At 45.1% G+C, this 18,790-nt stretch overlaps 1 protein-coding gene across 3 annotated transcripts in view; it reads left to right on the top strand.

Moving 5' to 3' along the window:
• FAM167A (family with sequence similarity 167 member A) overlaps window positions 1-18,790 on the top strand; it is a 92,977-nt gene that overhangs the window by 48,325 nt on the left and 25,862 nt on the right. The window contains exon 1 of one of the 3 annotated variants that reach the window (XM_073673895.1): window positions 18,150-18,265. The exons of the other annotated variants lie outside the window; for them this stretch is intronic. The gene's annotated coding sequence lies outside the window, so the exon portion shown is untranslated. Of the gene's footprint in view, window positions 1-18,149; window positions 18,266-18,790 lie in introns of those variants that run through there. 3 annotated transcript variants of the gene reach the window in all.

Below are 18,790 nucleotides of genomic sequence, written 5' to 3'. Positions count from 1 at the left end.
GCTCAGCGGAAAGAGAAGCCGACCACAAAACACAGACTCAAGGGTTTGACCTCAGGAGCATGACACCTCCTCTATGAAACTGGTTGTCTCATGAAGATAATCACTGTCCATTTGCTCTTTTAGGACATGTAGACATCTTAGAAGTGAAAGACCTTTAGATAAAGACCTCCCTCAATGAGACGGAACTGAGAGCCCTTCTTTAAGAGGCGATTCTGTAGATGCGAGCCATAAATGGCTACTATCTTATCCTACATCCCCCAGCTGCAGTTTTGGACAAGGCTTCCATCGACAAAATCAGCTTCACCTGGAAGTGACAGGCAAGAACTGATATAACATTGCTGGTAAGCACAGAAGACCACTATCAGCTTCAGGTATGTTCACACCTGTATATTTCCAGTGTTCTGCTCAGTCATAGAAGCTAAACATCGATAATACCAGCGGTGCAGAATCCGTCATATAATAGACACCAATGGCACTTCTAGTATAAGGAGATCCTATGTACAGTACAGACCAAAAGTTTGGACACACCTCATTTAAAGATTTTTCTGTATTTATATGACTTTGAAAATTGTACATTCACACTGAAGGCATCAAAACTATGAATTATCACATGTGGAATTATATACTTAACAAAAAAGTGTGAAACAACTGAAAATATGTCTTATATTCTATGTTCTTCAAAGTAGCCACCTTTTGCTTTGATGACTGCTTTGCACGCTCTTGGCATTCTCTTGATGAACTTCAAGAGGTAGTCACCAGAAATGGTTTTCTCTTCACAGGTGTGCCCTGTCAGGTTTAATAAGTGGGATTTCTTGCCTTATAAATGGGGTTGGGACCATCAGTTGTGTTGTACAGAAGTCTGGTGGATACACAGCTGATAGTCCTACTGAATAGACTGTTAGAATTTGTATTATGGCAAGAAAAAAGCAGCTAAGTAAAGAAAAACGAGTGGCCATCATTACTTTAAGAAATGAAGGTCAGTCAGTCCAAAAAATTGGGAAAACTTTGAATGTGTCCCCAAGTGCAGTTGCAAAACCCATCAAGTGCTACAAAGAAACTGGCTCACATGAGGACTGCCCCAGGAAAGGAAGACCAAGAGTCACCTCTGCTTCTGAGGATAAGTTTATCCGAGTCACCAGCCTCAGAAATCGCAGGTCAACAGCAGCTCAGATTAGAGACCAGGTCAATGCCACACAGAGTTCTAGCAGCAGACACATCTCTACAACAACTGTTAAGAGGAGACTTTGTGCAGCAGGCCTTCATGGTAAAATAGCTGCTAGGAAACCACTGCTAAGGACAGGCAACAAGCAGAAGAGACTTGATTGGGCTAAAGAACACAAAGGAATGGACATTAGACCAGTGGAAATCTGTGCTTTGGTCTGATGAGTCCAAATTTGAGATCTTTGGTTCCAACCACCGTGTCTTTGTGCGATGCAGAAAAGGTGAACGGATGGACTCTACATGCCTGGTTCCCACCGTGAAGCATGGAGGAGGAGGTGTGATGGTGTGGGGGTGCTTTGCTGGTGACACTGTTGGGGATTTATTCAAAATTGAAGGCATACTGAACCAGCTCATCAAGAGAATGCCAAGAGTGTGCAAAGCAGTCATCAAAGCAAAAGGTGACTACTTTGAAGAACCTAGAATATAAGACATATTTTCAGTTGTTTCACACTTTTTTGTTAAGTATATAATTCCACATGTGATAATTCATAGTTTTGATGCCTTCAGTGTGAATGTACAATTTTCAAAGTCATGAAAATACAGAAACATCTTTAAATGAGAAGGTGTGTCCAAACTTTTGGTCTGTACTGTATGTGTACTGTATGTAAATAAGTCATTCATAAAAGGGATCAGGTGAAGAGCTGAGGGATCATTTTGATGACAGGGATCACTGTGATGAACTATTCTGATGAAAAGGGTCAGAAGAAGAAGTGAAGAATCGTTCTGATGAAAGAGATGAGAGGAAGATGTAAAGAATAATTTTGATAAATCGGATCAGAGGAAGATGTGAAGAATTGTTCTGATGAATAGGCAGTGCACAGTCAAGAAAAACTGTAGCAAAATACATCGCTGGTCCTCCGTGGAGTAATGTTGTAAGCGATGTTTTCTTGGTACACCCTCTGATATTTGTGGATGGATGACTTCTTGATGATAGGCTGGTGGAGGTCCAGTAATATCGTGGGGAATGTTTTTTCGGCACACCCTACTTCTTATGATAGTTGTGGATGGATGACTCCATCCTTTAAGGCTTTTGGAGGCGAGGTGAGGGTGGGAGAATGTTTTATTGGCACATCCTGGCTCCTCTGTGGATGGACGATGGGACAGTAGGACTTACGTAAGTAACATTGTGGCCAACTAAGTTCATTCTTCAGAGAGTCATGGATGGATTCCAGGAACATGACATTGAGTTTTTTTTGCTTCTGCGACCTCCACAGTCTCCACATCTATGGGATATAGTAGACGGGGCTATCCACAGTATGTCAACGCCTCCATCTAATGATCCTGTCCAGAACGATTTCTTCACCTAGGGAATCTATGCCGTGATGAATTGCTGTGATTCTGAAGACCAAAGGAGATCCAACGTGCTAATAATCGGGTGTCTCTAATAAGTTGGCCATTCAGTTTGTACTATGGCTACAGGAGAGGTCAGTTTCAGAAATCTTGTATATTATCATATTAATATCTACAGGTAACATTACCTGCCAATTTACCTCTGTGCCTGGGCAAGCAGGGTGACCTCTAACATGGCCATCATTATACCTACTGTTTGAGTTGTCAGTATCTTTCCCAGACTCCTGGTTGTCAAATTAGTCAAGTTAATAAACAATATATTCATCACTCCTGTATAAGGTGACAAGTGATGTCAGAAAAAGATGTATTCCTTTATCTCAAAGACATTTTTTGCACTGGGATTTTTGGATCTTAAAGGGACACGTTCTCTAAAATACAGAGTATACGGATTTCACATTCAGGATTACAGGTCTCCTTCTGGGCGTCTCTTCGTTCAGGTCGGTGCTTGTCGCTGCATTTGGGACGTGAGTTACAGGAACTTTCCTACTTATTGTATTCGACCAAAATGTCAATCATCGCAATTTCCTGGGATTAAAATTCTGTAATTTCCCCAATTAAACTAACAATTTAATCGCTGTTGAGATCAAAGGATTAACATCTCCCCAGAAGGAAAGACGGCAGTGGCTCCTACAAGTCTTGGCAGAGTAATGTCAAGGACGACCCAGAAGAGCAGTATTATATATACTCTATATGCAAACCAAGTGCATCGCTAGCACCTGGCACCAGAAAATGGACCCGGGGTCTTCTGCTTGGTGCCTTTAGCTTTAGTGATCATCACATTTAATCATATTTGCATACTCCTCTATCATTGTGTCGCTGGCATCTCAAGAGTCAACCCACACAAACTGTGTCAGGTGCCACTGACACCAGTGCCGCAGAGATAGGCAGGATGCTCTATGCCCTCAGGTCCCAAAAGCTGGCAGCGTCAGGGAGTCACATAGTGTACAAGTGAAGGCAAGACTTTGTGAGATCATATGTAGTGTGTTCACTCCAGAGGGGCATCTTTGACTTGCTCTTGAGAACTTTGGGGCTTGTAGGGAAAGCAGCAGGGGGTTGTATCTATTTCGGAATTCCAAATATTGAATGTTTTGGTGTCCACTGACTCTTCTGTGGCTTCTGGTGAATTTGGAGGTAAAGATGTCAAAGTTTTCATTTCGGGATGGGCGATTGGGCACTGTCAGCAACACTGTTATAGGGGCTAGGATGGAGGAACCTTCAATTCCTTCTCTGTAATGCAAAATCTTCATCAAGGTGAAACATGCATTATTATTCCTGCCAAGCTTCTTCGACAGTCTTCTCCACCATAAATACTGCGTGGTATGTGAAATACGCTCTGACGCCATCGAGAGGAGTGACGGTTCCTCTGGTTCCTAACTGGTCGATCAGGATAGCAGGTCAGCAGACCAATCAGAAGACAAGCTCAGTGGCCAATCAGTAGTCCCGGGTGCCCAATTTAAGATTTTTTCCTCTGGGAAATTAAATATGCAGATTTTCTCTTCAGAGAGAAAGAGGACTAGAACTTTAGCGCCATCTATTGGAAGCAGCGATCCTAAAAGTCAATATCAACTCTTTAACGAGCCTTGCAATATGACTTAGGATAAAAGCCAAACCAAAATCTCAATTTGCAGACACGGTGTTTCAGGGGTATTGCCCCTCATCAGTGCAAAGGAAGATATCTGATTTGGCTAGGTGATTTTTAGGATCGCTGCTTTGTTCTAGTCCTCTTTCTCTCTGAAGAGACAATTTGCATAAAAAAAAGTTATAAATTCTAAACACTCATTTCTTTCTTATATCTGATCTGGCAATTGGTTGTTATCCAGCTTTCCAAGCTCATGCCGTGATAGAGTAGCTAATATATTTCTCTCTAGCCTGAAATGGCTGATAACAGTGAACAACAGACTGTAGTCATCTACACAAAGGATTTTAGTTTTGCCGTTCCTTTAAGGAAATGTTCCCAGCCTGTAGCAGACAGGTGCACGCTGATTCATGAAGTAACAATGCTTCTGCTAAACGAGTTTCTCCGTATTCCGTGAAATTGCAAACTGATTGGGAAGAATGTTACATTGTGTCCTCTTACTGCACTTGTTTCCATAGAAACCACACATCAATTTTCTTATTCATGACCATTAAACGCCCAAAGGGACTACTGAGGTGAAGCATACGGTATAGTATACCGTATACCGCGGTCTATACGCTATTGACGTCATGGTCGATGTATCCAGAACGACCCACCTCCAGCAAATATTCCCACTTTGATCTCTATCTCTTACTGGTTTCCGTGTATTCAGATCATGAATCAATATTTAGTCTGGGACAATTGTTGGATAAACAGGAGGGAAAATAAGAAAGAAAGAATTTTTTTTTTTTACAGAATGCCGATAATATGACCCCAAAAGGACGAGAGCGCCTAGATTAAGAGATTGTTGAACAAAAATGGTTTATGGGATCGCAGATTTTTCTAGACGTCCAGTGCAAGTGACAGTCATGTTTCTTCCCTTTCCTGATCTTAATCTGATGTTTGTTTCCTTCCAAATTCCATAAGGCAAGTAACATCATTCTTCTTGAGGAGAGCTCATTTGCATATTTTTCCATGATGCATTGTGTGACGACACAGCATTTACTCTTAATTATGCCAGACATATTATTCAGCAGGTCAAGAGATGGAAGCCATTGTTCATATAAACCTGCACATTGACTCTTGGTGTATATTGACTTGTTGATATTGCTGAATGCCTGTTGATTACCCATTGTATCAGCCCTACAATTTATTCTTCCAAATAACCTTAGAGGACAAAAACGCAGGTTAATGGAACAAGCGATGTTTGCTAATATGTTGATTACTCCTTGTATCAGTTCCTACAGTTTGTTGTTCTGCAAACATTACAGGACAAAATATGCAGGTTAATTGAACACTCGAACAATGAGAGATGATCTCCTCCACCCACCTTCCCCCAATCCTGTGGAAAAATGCCTGTGAACTATGGAAGGGGATCGGCCTCTGTTTCCAGAGACACTCTACAGGATGCCAACTTACTGGACTAAGTCACCAGCTGGAGGAATACAGATCTGCTCCATTGACCATCACTGAACCCTCAAAGACGTTTGGAGAACCCAGGTTGGGACATTCAGGTCACCTGGCCACATAATACTAGAGACAGGATAGGATCATCCCAATGGGCACACCCCGTTGCGGTGGGATGGCTTTTACGCTTTTTTGATCAAAATAGTGTTAACTAAGTCCTCTATGTTATTTACGTATATTATTACTATTTATTTACTTACTTACGACAAGTACGTGCTCATAAACAACCTGGGTCTCTTTAGATGTCTGATGTAGGCTAGTGTAAGGACCATGGGAGCTTCTCAGAAACGTTCTAACTGCAGCCAGAGTCAGGATGCCAGACTGATTGGTCCTGACCCTTTATCACTTGATGTGATAAAGTAATAGTTCCTCCAGTGTACGCCGCCCTCATTAGCATATGGAAGTTTCAGTACTATGCACATACATGTGTGCTGTCCAGAATTTGCTGGGACAGTCCAAGTACATATGTGTTTTCCCAGCCAAAAAAGGGTGGGTTTTGTACAAACCCCACCCAAAAATGTATTTTCCCTTTGTGATTGGGGGGCATTCCTGGATGAGACCAAGGGAAGGGCTAAAGCATTTCAAAATTGTTAATACCGATTATAAAATTTCCTAAAAATGTAGATTCTGGCAAATGTGAAATTTGTGGGCTTTGATTTGCACGAATCCACTGGCCTCCATTTTGCCGGACCAATTAAAATCAAAAGTTCCCGTGAAAAGACGTTTATTATGCTCTAAGGTCTCTCCAGACCACAAAGCATGAAAAAAGATAGGTAACAAAAGGGGTTAAAAAAAACACATTATAGTCACCTGTCCTTGGTTCTCACCCAACTGCTTATGTCACCTCCACAACTGCTCCCTGGTCCTACATTGGGGTCTTTTGGGTGCACAGGCCCATGTGGTCATGTGGAAGGTGACACATCTTTGACATCAATGATACCTGTCATAACCAACCTGACAGCTAAAGCTCGGAAAGAACCAAAGACCCAAATGTTGGACTGGAGAGTGATGGCATAGATGACCTAATGAGTCAGGTGAGAGTCAAAGACAGGTGAATATACAGTGATTTTTTTTATTTTAACCCCTTCTGTTATTTCTGGGTTGTTTTTTTTATGTTTGTCGTTTGGAGAGACCTCGGATCATAAAAAATGTCATTTTGGGGGGAAACTTCAATTTTATTAGGAATGAATTGAATCTGCTGGCTGAATCGAGCTAATTTGCCCAAAACAAGTTTTGGGAGATTCACTCATCCCTCTCGGTATACATGGAGCACACTAAAGAGGCCGTGTCCTCATGGTCAGTGGCGGGTTATTTTTTTTTTAATTACTTTCCAGACCCTTGACAGCAGTACCAGGTGGTAATGCCCCAATGGCCATCCCTCAAGACCAATGTCAGACTGGCCACTTGGTGATTTTGGAACCAATAAGTTGCTTCTAAGGTTTATTATCAGATATTTCTCAAATGTCCACCAGTAATTGGTGCGTCAGGTGTTGGTTCACCCCCTGAGTAACTCGGTGGGAGCCCCAGACAGAATTAACCACAACCACTATGAAATAAATTTTTCTTGAGGTTCCAGTTGGAGGCAGAATCTTGAGTGTCACTTTGGAACGTTATGCAGATGTAATTTGAGTCTCTCCCTCCGACACTCTGGCACTCCACTTCTGGGCACGCTTGCCCTGGTGAGGCACCTCCAGCACAGTATCACCTGGCTGTCTCAGGCCTTTCTAGGCTACAGCTTTCTGCTATTGCAACCAGCTGATCTCTTGCACTCCTTTCTGCGTCTTGCACTCCCTCACACAGAGGTTGTGTTACACCCACGGTATGCTTGTCCCCTCGGATCTGCTGTTTGGGCATCTTCGATCCGCTGACATATGGGTAACAGGGTTCCTACTTCCACCCTCAGCAATCACACTCCTCTAACAACAGTAACCTTCTTAGCATCCTCAAGATCCGCTGTTTCAGCTCCCGCAGACTCACTCACTTCTGTGACCTTCACTCCTCCAACACTCCCTCCTTATGGTGGATACTTTCACTCATGGGTGGCCGGTCTCTCCTCCAAAGCATTTACGTGTGTGTTAGTCCCTCACCTTGCTGCTCGTGGCCTCTGTAAGTGACTTGCTGCTTGTGGCCTCTGCAAGTGACACCAGATGATAAGAAAAACAGATACATATATAAACTGGGAGTGATCTGATGCCTCCGCATATGCACAGTTTCTCCTGTCTTCGTCACATGGTGCTTAGAACTCCAATCCGCTTGATGTATTTTCACACCTCACTGGCACCAAACACCTACGACCCTTATGTGAACTATTTTGGATGTTCCAGAGCCACTTATGCACTCATACCAGGATTATATCTGGAGTCATTTGGCCAGGTACCAACCTTGCACACTGATCACTAAATTTCATTTTACACTACTTAACTAAGTAACGCATTAGTTGGGGTATGGACCAACAAACATGGCGAAAACTATCTCCTGTGTAAAAGGATCTTACTTAATATCCCAATAATGGAAATATTAAAATTATCTATAAATTGGGGGATCCATCTGAGTCATCTTATACCTCGCCCCATGTCTGACTGTAGGACAGGAGGTGAGGGGGCAGATTTGCCTTCTAGTCTTTTTGGGTGTCTATCCTGACAATTAGTGATTTCCTTGTCATCCTCCTGAATCGTTCCACCAGGTATCTACTCTATGAATGGTCGTCAGTAGCTTAATGGGCTGTTTGTATCTATGTCGCATTTCAAAGGAATCCTGATACTCCCACGTTTCTCCCCCGCATTGTGCGCGTAGGATTCCCACGAGCCGTGAAGTGTCTAGACCAGACAGGATGACTATTACTGACGATGAGAAAAGACGGAGATTTTTATATTGTGCTGAGCAACAAAAGCGAGGCCGGGGTCTTCTCTCCAGGTATCTTCTGATGACGTCCGTAATCTGATCGCACAGGCGAAGCTTTTAGCTTGGGACAAAAAAAAAGAAAAAGTGCAAGGTGCTTCCATTACTGCAAATGTTTCTCGTGTTAACCCTTCACCATGTAGGACATCACTACCAATCTGGCAGCCGAAGAGGGTCCACCAATGTAACTACTGGCTATAGCAGAATATCGGCCGGTGATACATTGTTACTGAGCAGTAATATAAGAAAGCTTGTCAATACAGCTCACCATCACATATATGTATGTTCTACAGTCTGGTTCCTGGACAATTCACTCAAACATGCATGGATAAGGCTTGTGAGGTATCAAGCAGCTTTGTTCAAAGTGACTTAATTAAAATAGTATCATAAAAAATATCTGACGCGTTTCGAGTCTGGCTGACTTCATCTATGATTGAGTTAATAAGACTCAAAACGCGTCAGCTATTTTTTATGCACATGCTACTATTTTAATGAAGTAACACAAACAATTTTTGTCTGTTACTTCACTTTGCTGGATTGAAAAACCCTTTTTCATGACTTGAAATACTGTTACTGAGTTATTGTCAGGCAAGAATATGGGGGGAAAGGGGCAAGTCCTGTGTCATCCAACACCAGGGACCTCCACCTTTAGGTCTTTATCATATGCGGCAGTCCATAGTGGTATTAACCCCATAAACATCAGGCCTTGGGCTGTGTCATCTTGATCAGGGTTGGACACGATGACGATGACTTTTTTAATGTAGCCATACCATGGCTTGTGTTTGTGGGATAACTTGTATTATTCAATGGCATCATTTTTGAGTACGTTAAACTTATAGGTTAGCTTTTATTAACTCTTTTTTGGGACGAAAATAGGTATTTATGGTCCCACTAGATCATGTATGAACTTGAGCTTGTTTTCATTTATAATTCAAAGCAATTCTTCTGTACTTTGATAACAGTCCTGGTGCCATTGTTTGGGAGGATAGGTGAAGACGAGACAGTAGACCGAGCAGACATCACATATTTGGAGTCAGGGAGAAATTTTTCCCCTGATATTATCTAAGGGGTAACTCTTCTCCTTGTGGAGAGTGACATACCGGCCCTGGCATGCCAATGTAAGGAGGCTTATTCGCTGTCAATGGTAAATGGCCCATATCAGGGGAATTCAATTTGGAAATTGCCTCTTTAGAGAGGAAGAGGATTTGACCTCTATAGCGCCACCTGTTGGTTTCAGCAATCCTACAAGTCAATGTCGACCCTTTAACAAGCCTTGCCATATGACTTAGGATAAAAGCCAAATCAGAATCTCAATTTGCAGACACTGTGCTAAGGGGTATTGCCAGGGGTGGATTAAGAGTAGCAAATGCCCCGGGCAGTTTAGAAGGCGCAGGCCCCACCCACACACCTGATGTATCACATGTCACATGATCCCCTGTGATAGATCATGTGATAGTTCATGTGAAATTAATTTGGCACAATATTAATATATTAATTATAATAATTTTTTTACATTAATTGTATGACTTAATATTGAGCACAATTAAGTATGCTGACATCCCCTATATACAGTATGAGACCCTACACACAATATGAGCTGCCACAATCCTCCCATACACAGCAGGAGGCCGCACAGAGCCATCTATACACAGCGGGAGGCCACACGTAGCCATCTATACACAGCAGGAGGCCACACGTAGCCATCTATACACAGCGGGAGGCCACACGTAGCCATCTATACACAGCGGGAGGCCACACGTAGCCATCTATACACAGCGGGAGGCCACACGTAGCCATCTATACACAGCGGGAGGCCACACGTAGCCATCTATACACAGCAGGAGGCCACACGTAGCCATCTATACACAGCAGGAGGCCGCACGTAGCCATCTATACACAGCAGGAGGCCGCACGTAGCCATCTATACACAGCAGGAGGCCGCACGTAGCCATCTATACACAGCAGGAGGCCGCACGGTGCCATCTATACAGAGCTGGAGGCCGCACGGTGCCATTTATATACAGCGGGAGGCCGCACGTAGCCATCTATACACAGTGGGAGGTCGCACAGTGCCATCTATATACAGCAGGAGGCCGCACGTAGCCATCTATACACAGCAGGAGGCCGCACGCAGCCATCTATACACAGCAGGAGGCCAGACATAGCCATCTATACACAGCAGGAGGCCGCACGTAGCCATCTATACACAGGAGGAGGCCGCACGTAGCCATCTATACACATCAGGAGGCCGCACGTAGCCATCTATACACAGCAGGAGGCCACACGTAGCCATCTATACACAGCTGGAGGCCGCACGGTGCCATCTATATACAGCGGGAGGCCGCACGTAGCCATCTATACACAGTGGGAGGTCGCACAGTGCCATCTATATACAGCAGGAGGCCGCACGTAGCCATCTATACACAGCAGGAGGCCACACGCAGCCATCTATACACAGCAGGGGGCCACACGTAGCCATCTATACACAGCTGGAGGCCGCACGTAGCCACCTATACACAACAAGAGGCCGCACGTAGCCATCTATACACAGCAGGAGGCCGCACGTAGCCATCTATACACAACAGGAGGCCACACATAGCCATCTATACACAGCAGGAGGCCGCACAGTGCCATCTATACACAGCGGGAGGCCGCACAGTGCCATCTATACACAGCGGGAGGCCGCACAGTGCCATCTATATACAGCTGGAGGCCACACGTAGCCATCTATAAACAACAGGAGGCCGCACGTAGCCATCTATAAACAGTATGAGGCCAAATGTAGCCATCTATACACAGCTGGAGGCCACACGTAGCCATCTATACACAGCAGGAGGCCGCACGCAGCCATCTATACACAGCAGGGGGCCACACGTAGCCATCTATACACAGCTGGAGGCCGCACGTAGCCACCTATACATAACAGGAGGCCGCACGTAGCCATCTATACACAGCAGGAGGCCGCACGTAGCCATCTATACACAACAGGAGGCCACACATAGCCATCTATACACAGCAGGAGGCCGCACAGTGCCATCTATACACAGCGGGAGGCCGCACAGTGCCATCTATATACAGCTGGAGGCCACACGTAGCCATCTATACACAACAGGAGGCCGCACGTAGCCATCTATAAACAGTATGAGGCCAAATGTAGCCATCTATACACAGCTGGAGGCCACACGTAGCCATCGATACACAGCAGGGGGACACACGTAGCCATCTATACACAGCAGGGGGACGCACATAGCCATCTGCCCCCAGATACTGCGGGAGGCCCCACAGCGTCCCCCAGATACAGCGGGAGGCCCCACGGCATCCCCCAGATACAGCGGAAGGCCCCACGGCACCCCCAGATACAATGGGAGGCTGCACAGCGCCCCCCAAATACAGCAGGAGGCCGCACGGCGCCCCCCAGATACAGCAAGAGGCCGCATGGCACCCCCCAGATACAGCGGGAGGCCGCACGGCGCCCCCCAGATACAGTGGGAGGCCACACGGTTCCCCCTAGATACAGCGGGAGGAAGCACGGCACCCCCCAGATACAGTGGGAGGCCGCACAGCATCCCCCAGATACAGCGGGAGGCCACACAGCACCCCCCAGATGCAGCGGGAGGCCGCATGGCGCCCCCCAGATACAGCGAGAGGAGGCACGGCGCCCCATAGATACAGTGGGAGGCCACACGACACCCCCCAGATACAGTAGGAGGCCGCATGGCGCCCCCCAGATACAGCGGGAGGCCGCACGGCGCCCCCAGAAACAGCGGGAGGCCGCATGGTGCCCTCCAGATACAGCAGGAGACCGCATGGCGCCCCCCAGATGCATCGGGAGGCCGCACGGCGCCCCCTAGATACAGCGGGAGGAGGCACGGCACCCCCCAGATACAGTGGGAGGCTACACAGTGCCCTCCAGATACAGTGGGAGGCCGCATGGCGCCCCCCAGATACAGCGGGAGGCCGCACGGCGCCCCCCAGATACAGCGGGAGGCCGCATGGCGCCCCCCAGATACAGCGGGAGGCCTCATGGTGCCCTCCAGATACAGCGGGAGGAGGCACGCAGTCACACACACAAACATATACAGAGATATACATTATACATACACGCATAAACACATTTGAAACACAAAAATACATATACAATGCTGGCCAAAAGTATTGGCACCCCTGCTATTCTGTCAGATAATACTCAGTTTCTTCCTGAAAATGATTGCAATCACAAATTCTTTGGTATTATTATCTTCATTTAATTTGCTTGCAAGGAAAAAACACAAAATAGAATGAAGCAAAAATCAAATCATTGATCATTTCACACAAAACTCCAAAAAAGGGCCGGACAAAAGTATTGGCACCCTCAGCCTAATACTTGGTTGCACAACCTTTAGCCAAAATAACTGCGAACAACCGCTTCCGGTAACCATCAATGAGTTTCTTACAATGCTCTGCTGGAATTGTAGACCATTCTTCTTTGGCAAACTGCTCCAGGTCCCTGATATTTGAAGGGTGCCTTCTCCAAACTGCCATTTTGAGATCTCTCCACAGGTGTTCTATGGGATTCAGGTCTGGACTCATTGCTGGCCACCTTAGAAGTCTCCAGTGCTTTCTCTCAAACCATTTTATAGTGCTTTTGGAAGTATGTTTTGGGTCATTGTCCTGCTGGAAGACCCATGACCTCTGAGGGAGACCCAGCTTTCTCACACTGGGCCCTACATTATGCTGCAAAATTTGTTGGTAGTCTTCAGACTTCATAATGCCATGCACACGGTCAAGCAGTCCAGTGCCAGAGGCAGCAAAGCAACCCCAAAACATCAGGGAACCTCCGCCATGTTTGACTGTAGGGACCGTGTTCTTTTCTTTGAATGCCTCTTTTTTTTTCCTGTACACTCTATGTTGATGCTTTTTCCCAAAAATCTCTACTTTTGTCTCATCTGACCAGAGAACATTCTTCCAAAACGTTTTAGGCTTTCTCAGGTAAGTTTTGGCAAACTACAGCCTGGCTTTTTTATGTCTCGGGGTAAGAAGTGGGGTCTTCCTGGGTATCCTACCATACAGTCCCTTTTCATTCAGACGTCGACGGATAGTACGTGTTGACACTGTTGTACCCTCGGACTGCAGGGCAGCTTGAACTTGTTTGGATGTTAGTCGAGGTTCTTTATCCACCATCCGCACAATCTTGCGTTGAAATCTCTCGTCAATTTTTCTTTTCCGTCCACATCTAGGGAGGTTAGCCACAGTGCCATGGGCTTTACACTTCTTGATGACACTGCGCACGGAAGACACAGGAACATTCAGGTCTTTGGAGATGGACTTGTAGCCTTGAGATTGCTTATGCTTCCTCACAATTTGGTTTCTCAAGTCCTCAGACAGTTCTTTGGTCTTCTTTCTTTTCTCCATGCTCAATGTGGTACACACAAGGACACAGGACAGAGGTTGAGTCAACTTTAATCCATGTTAACTGGCTGCAAGTGTGATTTAGTTATTGCCAACACCTGTTAGGTGCCACAGGTAAGTTACAGGTGCTGTTAATTACACGAATTAGAGAAGCATCACATGATTTTTCAAAGGGTGCCAATACTTTTGTCCACCCCCTTTTTTAGGTATGGTGTGGAATTATATCCAATTTGGCTTTAGGACAATTCTTTTTGTGTTTTTTTCATTGAAGACAAATTAAATGAAGAGAATAATACCAAAGAATTTGTGATTGCAATCATTTTCAGGAAGAAACTGAGTATTATCTGACAGAATTGCAGGGGTGCCATTACTTTTGGCCAGCACTGTAAACAGACATCACACAATGATATCTGCACACACTGACACACACACACGTCACTCACCATCCCCCGGCTCGGCTCCGGTCGTCCAGTTCCTCTCCGGTGGTAAGCAGCAGTGCAGGGCGCACACTGCGTGACGTCATGCTAGCAGACACAGCCACGCACACAGGGAAGTTAACAGGTGCAGTGCTGGCTCAGCCCAATTAGAAGCAGGGGCCCTGTGCAGCTTCTGGGGGAGCGGTCTGGGGGCCCCCCGCCTCTGCCTGCCGGTGTTTGCCGCATTGGCACCTCACACATTATAATGAGGGCAATCTGGCCATGGGCCTTCTCGGAGCCTCGGACCCCGGGCGGTAGCCCAGATTGCCCTCATTATAATCCGCCTATGGGTATTACCCCTCATCAGTGCAAAGTATGAGATCTGATTTGGCTAGGTGAGAGGCTCCGAACTGAGGTCTAAGGGCAAACACTATGTCTGCAAATTGAGATTCTGATTTGGCTTTTATCCTAAGTCATATTGCAAGGCTTGTTAAAGGGTCAATAGTGACTTGTAGGATCACTGCTTCCAACAGGTGGCGCTATAGAGATCTAGCCCTCTTAAGCTGTGAAAAGTCAATTTCCATATTAAATTCCCCTGATATAGGGTATTTACCATCTGACCCATGAGGTTTTTGCCTTCCTCTGGATCAACATGTTAGGGTATAGGTTGAACTGAATGGACTTGTGTCTACTTTTAACTTTAACACTATGAACCTCTTAGATGGTGCAGTCATTACTGATCATGGGATCTAATCAGACTCAGAGTTAACTTTTATCTCAGGCATTGGAGCAGGAGCTCATCTGTCAGCCAGATCCGGGCTCGCTCATGAATCACTAGCTCCTGTGGCCATACAATGACATATATGTACAGCAGCAGCTATACCGAGCAAATGTTCTACATGGTTATCAGTTTGCAGGGATAGCATTAGCTATATTATGTAAAAAGTAAGCCGATGTACTAGACAAAGATTTCTTGAAAATGTGCTTCCTTCAGAGTGGGGCCACATGGTGACTTTGGCCATTACACAGGTCGCACGACTAAAGGTCGCTATGTGTAGCTGCTACATGGCTGCGCAATACAAGTAAAAGGGTAAAATAACAACCCCAAGGGTATTGTGACAAACTAGTTGAAAAACATTTGACCCTTAAAGGGTCACAATGTGATCCCATTCACTTGTATTGTGCTGCAATGTAGAAGCTACACATAACAACCTTTGACCGTGTGACCAAGGTTGCAGTGCAGCCCCAGCCTTATGCTATACCATTGACATGTAAATGCATATAGAAAATATATATGCAAATTGCCTCTTCAGAGAGAAAGAGGACTAGAACTCTATTGCGCCACCTCTTGGAAGCAGCGATCCTACAAGTCACCATCGACCCTTTGACAAGCCTTGCTATATGACTTAGGATAAAAGCCAAATCAGAATCTCAATTTGCAGACACTGTGTTAAGGGGTATTGCCCCTCATCAGTGCAAAGTATGAGATCTGATTTGGCTGGGTCAGAGGCTCTGGACTGAGGTCTAAGGGGTAATGTTTATCCTTGTGGAGAGTGATATACTGACGAGGGGAAACACCCCAAAACACCGTGTCTGCAAATTGAGATTCTGGTTTGGCTTTTATCCTAAGTCATATTGCAAGGCTCGTTAAAGGGTCGATAGTGACTTGTAGGATTGCTACTTCCAACAAGTGGCACTATAGAGTTCTAGTCCTCTTCCTCTATGAAGAGGCAATTTGCTTATTTAATTTTCCAGAGGAGCATTGCACGGCAAATAAGCCTCCTTTCATTGGCATGCCAGGGCCGGTATGTCCACAAGGAGAAACGTTACCCCTTAGACTATAGAAAATATACATTCTTTTTATGATTTCTGCTTGCTGTCATTAGATAAAACCATTCTTGTTCACATCCAGAGGCAGAAAACACTGCAGAACTCCTGGCTTTGATACAATTGTATCCATTCTAGACATTTCTCTCTGATCTCCTGGTTACAATGTATCAGTGCAGGATGTTTACACAACAGAAGATATTTTTAGATTGGATACAATGACAGCAAAGCCTCCAGGTCTTACATCGGCTTTTACGGGTTTGCAACAATCTGGACAGAAGCAAAGATATTGCTTTACAATGACAGCAAGCAGAGGTCTTGGAAATGATAAGGAATTGAAATACAAACTATATTAGGATGATAGAACCGCCTTTAACCAGCCTCCTAATATTCTCCTAAATGGGGCATACAGACATAGCTTTACGCTTTGTCAGAAAATGAGGGTTGAGAAAGTTTCCATTCCTATAAATAAACAGCAAGCTCTAATGTATCGGGGGCACACTTGCAGTTTTTCTCCGGGCCACTCCTCTACACTCAGCACTATATGTCATTTTTCACTCTTCTTAGGTCCTAATAATAAGGCTTATGGTAGCTGTATTACTGCACCCATAGAAGTCCATGAGGTCATTTCTGTACTTCTATGTGTCTCTGATTTTATACAAAGGTTTCTCCCTGAAAATACAACAACCTCCGCTTCCTCCAGCTAACCCCAGCTCAATTCTCATAAATAGTCATTGCTCCATGTAATCAATCTGACCCCATGACATCTATGTACACCAATGCCTGAAACATCTCATATCACGTGATATCATCAGTCCCAGTGTAATGTCACCAGTCCCAGTGTGATGTCACCAGTCTCAGTGTGATGTCATCAATCTCAGTGTGATGTCACTAGTCTCAGTGTGATGTCAACAGTCTTAGTGTGATGTCACCAGTCCCAGTGTCATGTCACCAATCTCAGTGTGATGTCACCAGTCTCAGTGTGATGTCATCAATCTCAGTGTGATGTCACTAGTCTCAGTGTGATGTCAACAGTCTTAGTGTGATGTCACCAGTCCCAGTGTCATGTCACCAATCTCAGTGTGATGTCACCAGTCTCAGTGTGATGTCATCAATCTCAGTGTGATGTCACTAGTCTCAGTGTGATGTCAACAGTCTTAGTGTGATGTCACCAGTCCCAGTGTCATGTCACCAATCTCAGTGTGATGTCACCAGTCCCAATGTGATGTCATCTGTCTCAGTGTAATGTCACCAGTCCCAGTGTAATATCACCAGTCTCAGTATGATGTGACCAGTCTCAGTGTAATGGCAAGACTCTCAGTGTGATGTCACCAGTATGTGTGATGTCACCAGTCTCAGTGTGAGGTCACCAGTCTGTGTGATGTCACCAATCCCCATGTGATGTCACCTGTCTCAGTGTTATGTCACCTGTCTCAGTGTGACAGTGTGATGTTACCAGTCTCAGTGTGATGTCACCAGTCCCAGTGTGATGTCACCAGTCTGAGGGATGTCACCAGTCCCAGTGTGATGTCACCAGTCTGTGTGAAGTCCCCATTCTCAGTGTGATGTTACCAGTCCCAGTGTGATGTCCCCATTCTCAGTTTGATGTCCCCATTCTCAGTGTGATGTCCCCAGTCTGAGTCTGATATCCCTATTCTCAGTGTGATGTCCCCAGTCTGAGTCTGATATCCCCATTCTCAGTGTGATGTCCCCATTCTCAGTGTGATGTCACCAGTCTCAGTATGATGTCATGACCCAGCAGTTCAGGTTGGCTCAGTCTTCTTCCTGGATGACAGTCATAGATGGTCTTGTTCTCCAGCATTTTTCACCATTGCTACAGTCTTCTTTCCTAGAAGCCTTGTAAGCTTAGACTATGTAAATAATACTGAGTAAACAGCACTGAACCTGTCAAGGACCTAAGTTACTGTATATATATATATATATATGTATGTAAGCGAACCAGGAACACAAAAGCTCTTCCACATCTTCCCACAAATATAATTTTCCATTCTGGTTACTTGTTGTAATAATATCGGCCGGTATCAGAGACCTGGAGACTGGAGACAATGTATTTATTACATAGGTAAGACTAATATTATTATATTACTGTTGTGAGATATGTACAGTGTGTGCTGTGTTTATGGAATATCTGCACAGAATACTTAAATGGTAACCAGACTTTTAAATAATTTGACATGTTTTAGTCGGTGTCTAGTCGGTTCATTGATGGTGGTCTGAGTCCTGAGAGCCGCACCCATCTCAGCGTATTCCCCTCCGCATGCGGAGCGTTGTACAGACCCATAGACTGTTCACTGAGCCTGTACCTCTCTGCTCCAGGGTGAGCTGAGCACCTTCTACCATCAAACAAAAAAGGTCGCCCACATCTCCTATCAATTTCCAGCTAGATCTTTTTTCTCCCCAGCCACTTCTATAGGTCAAAGATCCTACATTCTCCCAATAGATAAGGATCCTGACTCCACAGTTAGGACCCCACATATCAGACAAATCCTGTCTATGCTAATAAAGCCCCTTTAATAAATTGTTTCAGTTTACAGGGTTCCATCTTAAAGGGGTTGCCCAGGATTGGAAAAACATGACTTACCTCTTC

This window comes from Phyllobates terribilis, unplaced genomic scaffold (genome assembly GCF_046119375.1).
Source record: "Phyllobates terribilis strain yellow unplaced genomic scaffold, ASM4611937v1 Scaffold_3__8_contigs__length_932513732, whole genome shotgun sequence".
Classification (NCBI taxonomy): domain Eukaryota; kingdom Metazoa; phylum Chordata; class Amphibia; order Anura; family Dendrobatidae; genus Phyllobates; species Phyllobates terribilis.
The sequence above is the reverse complement of the archived record's forward strand: the minus strand, read 5'-3'. Positions and strand labels throughout refer to the sequence as shown.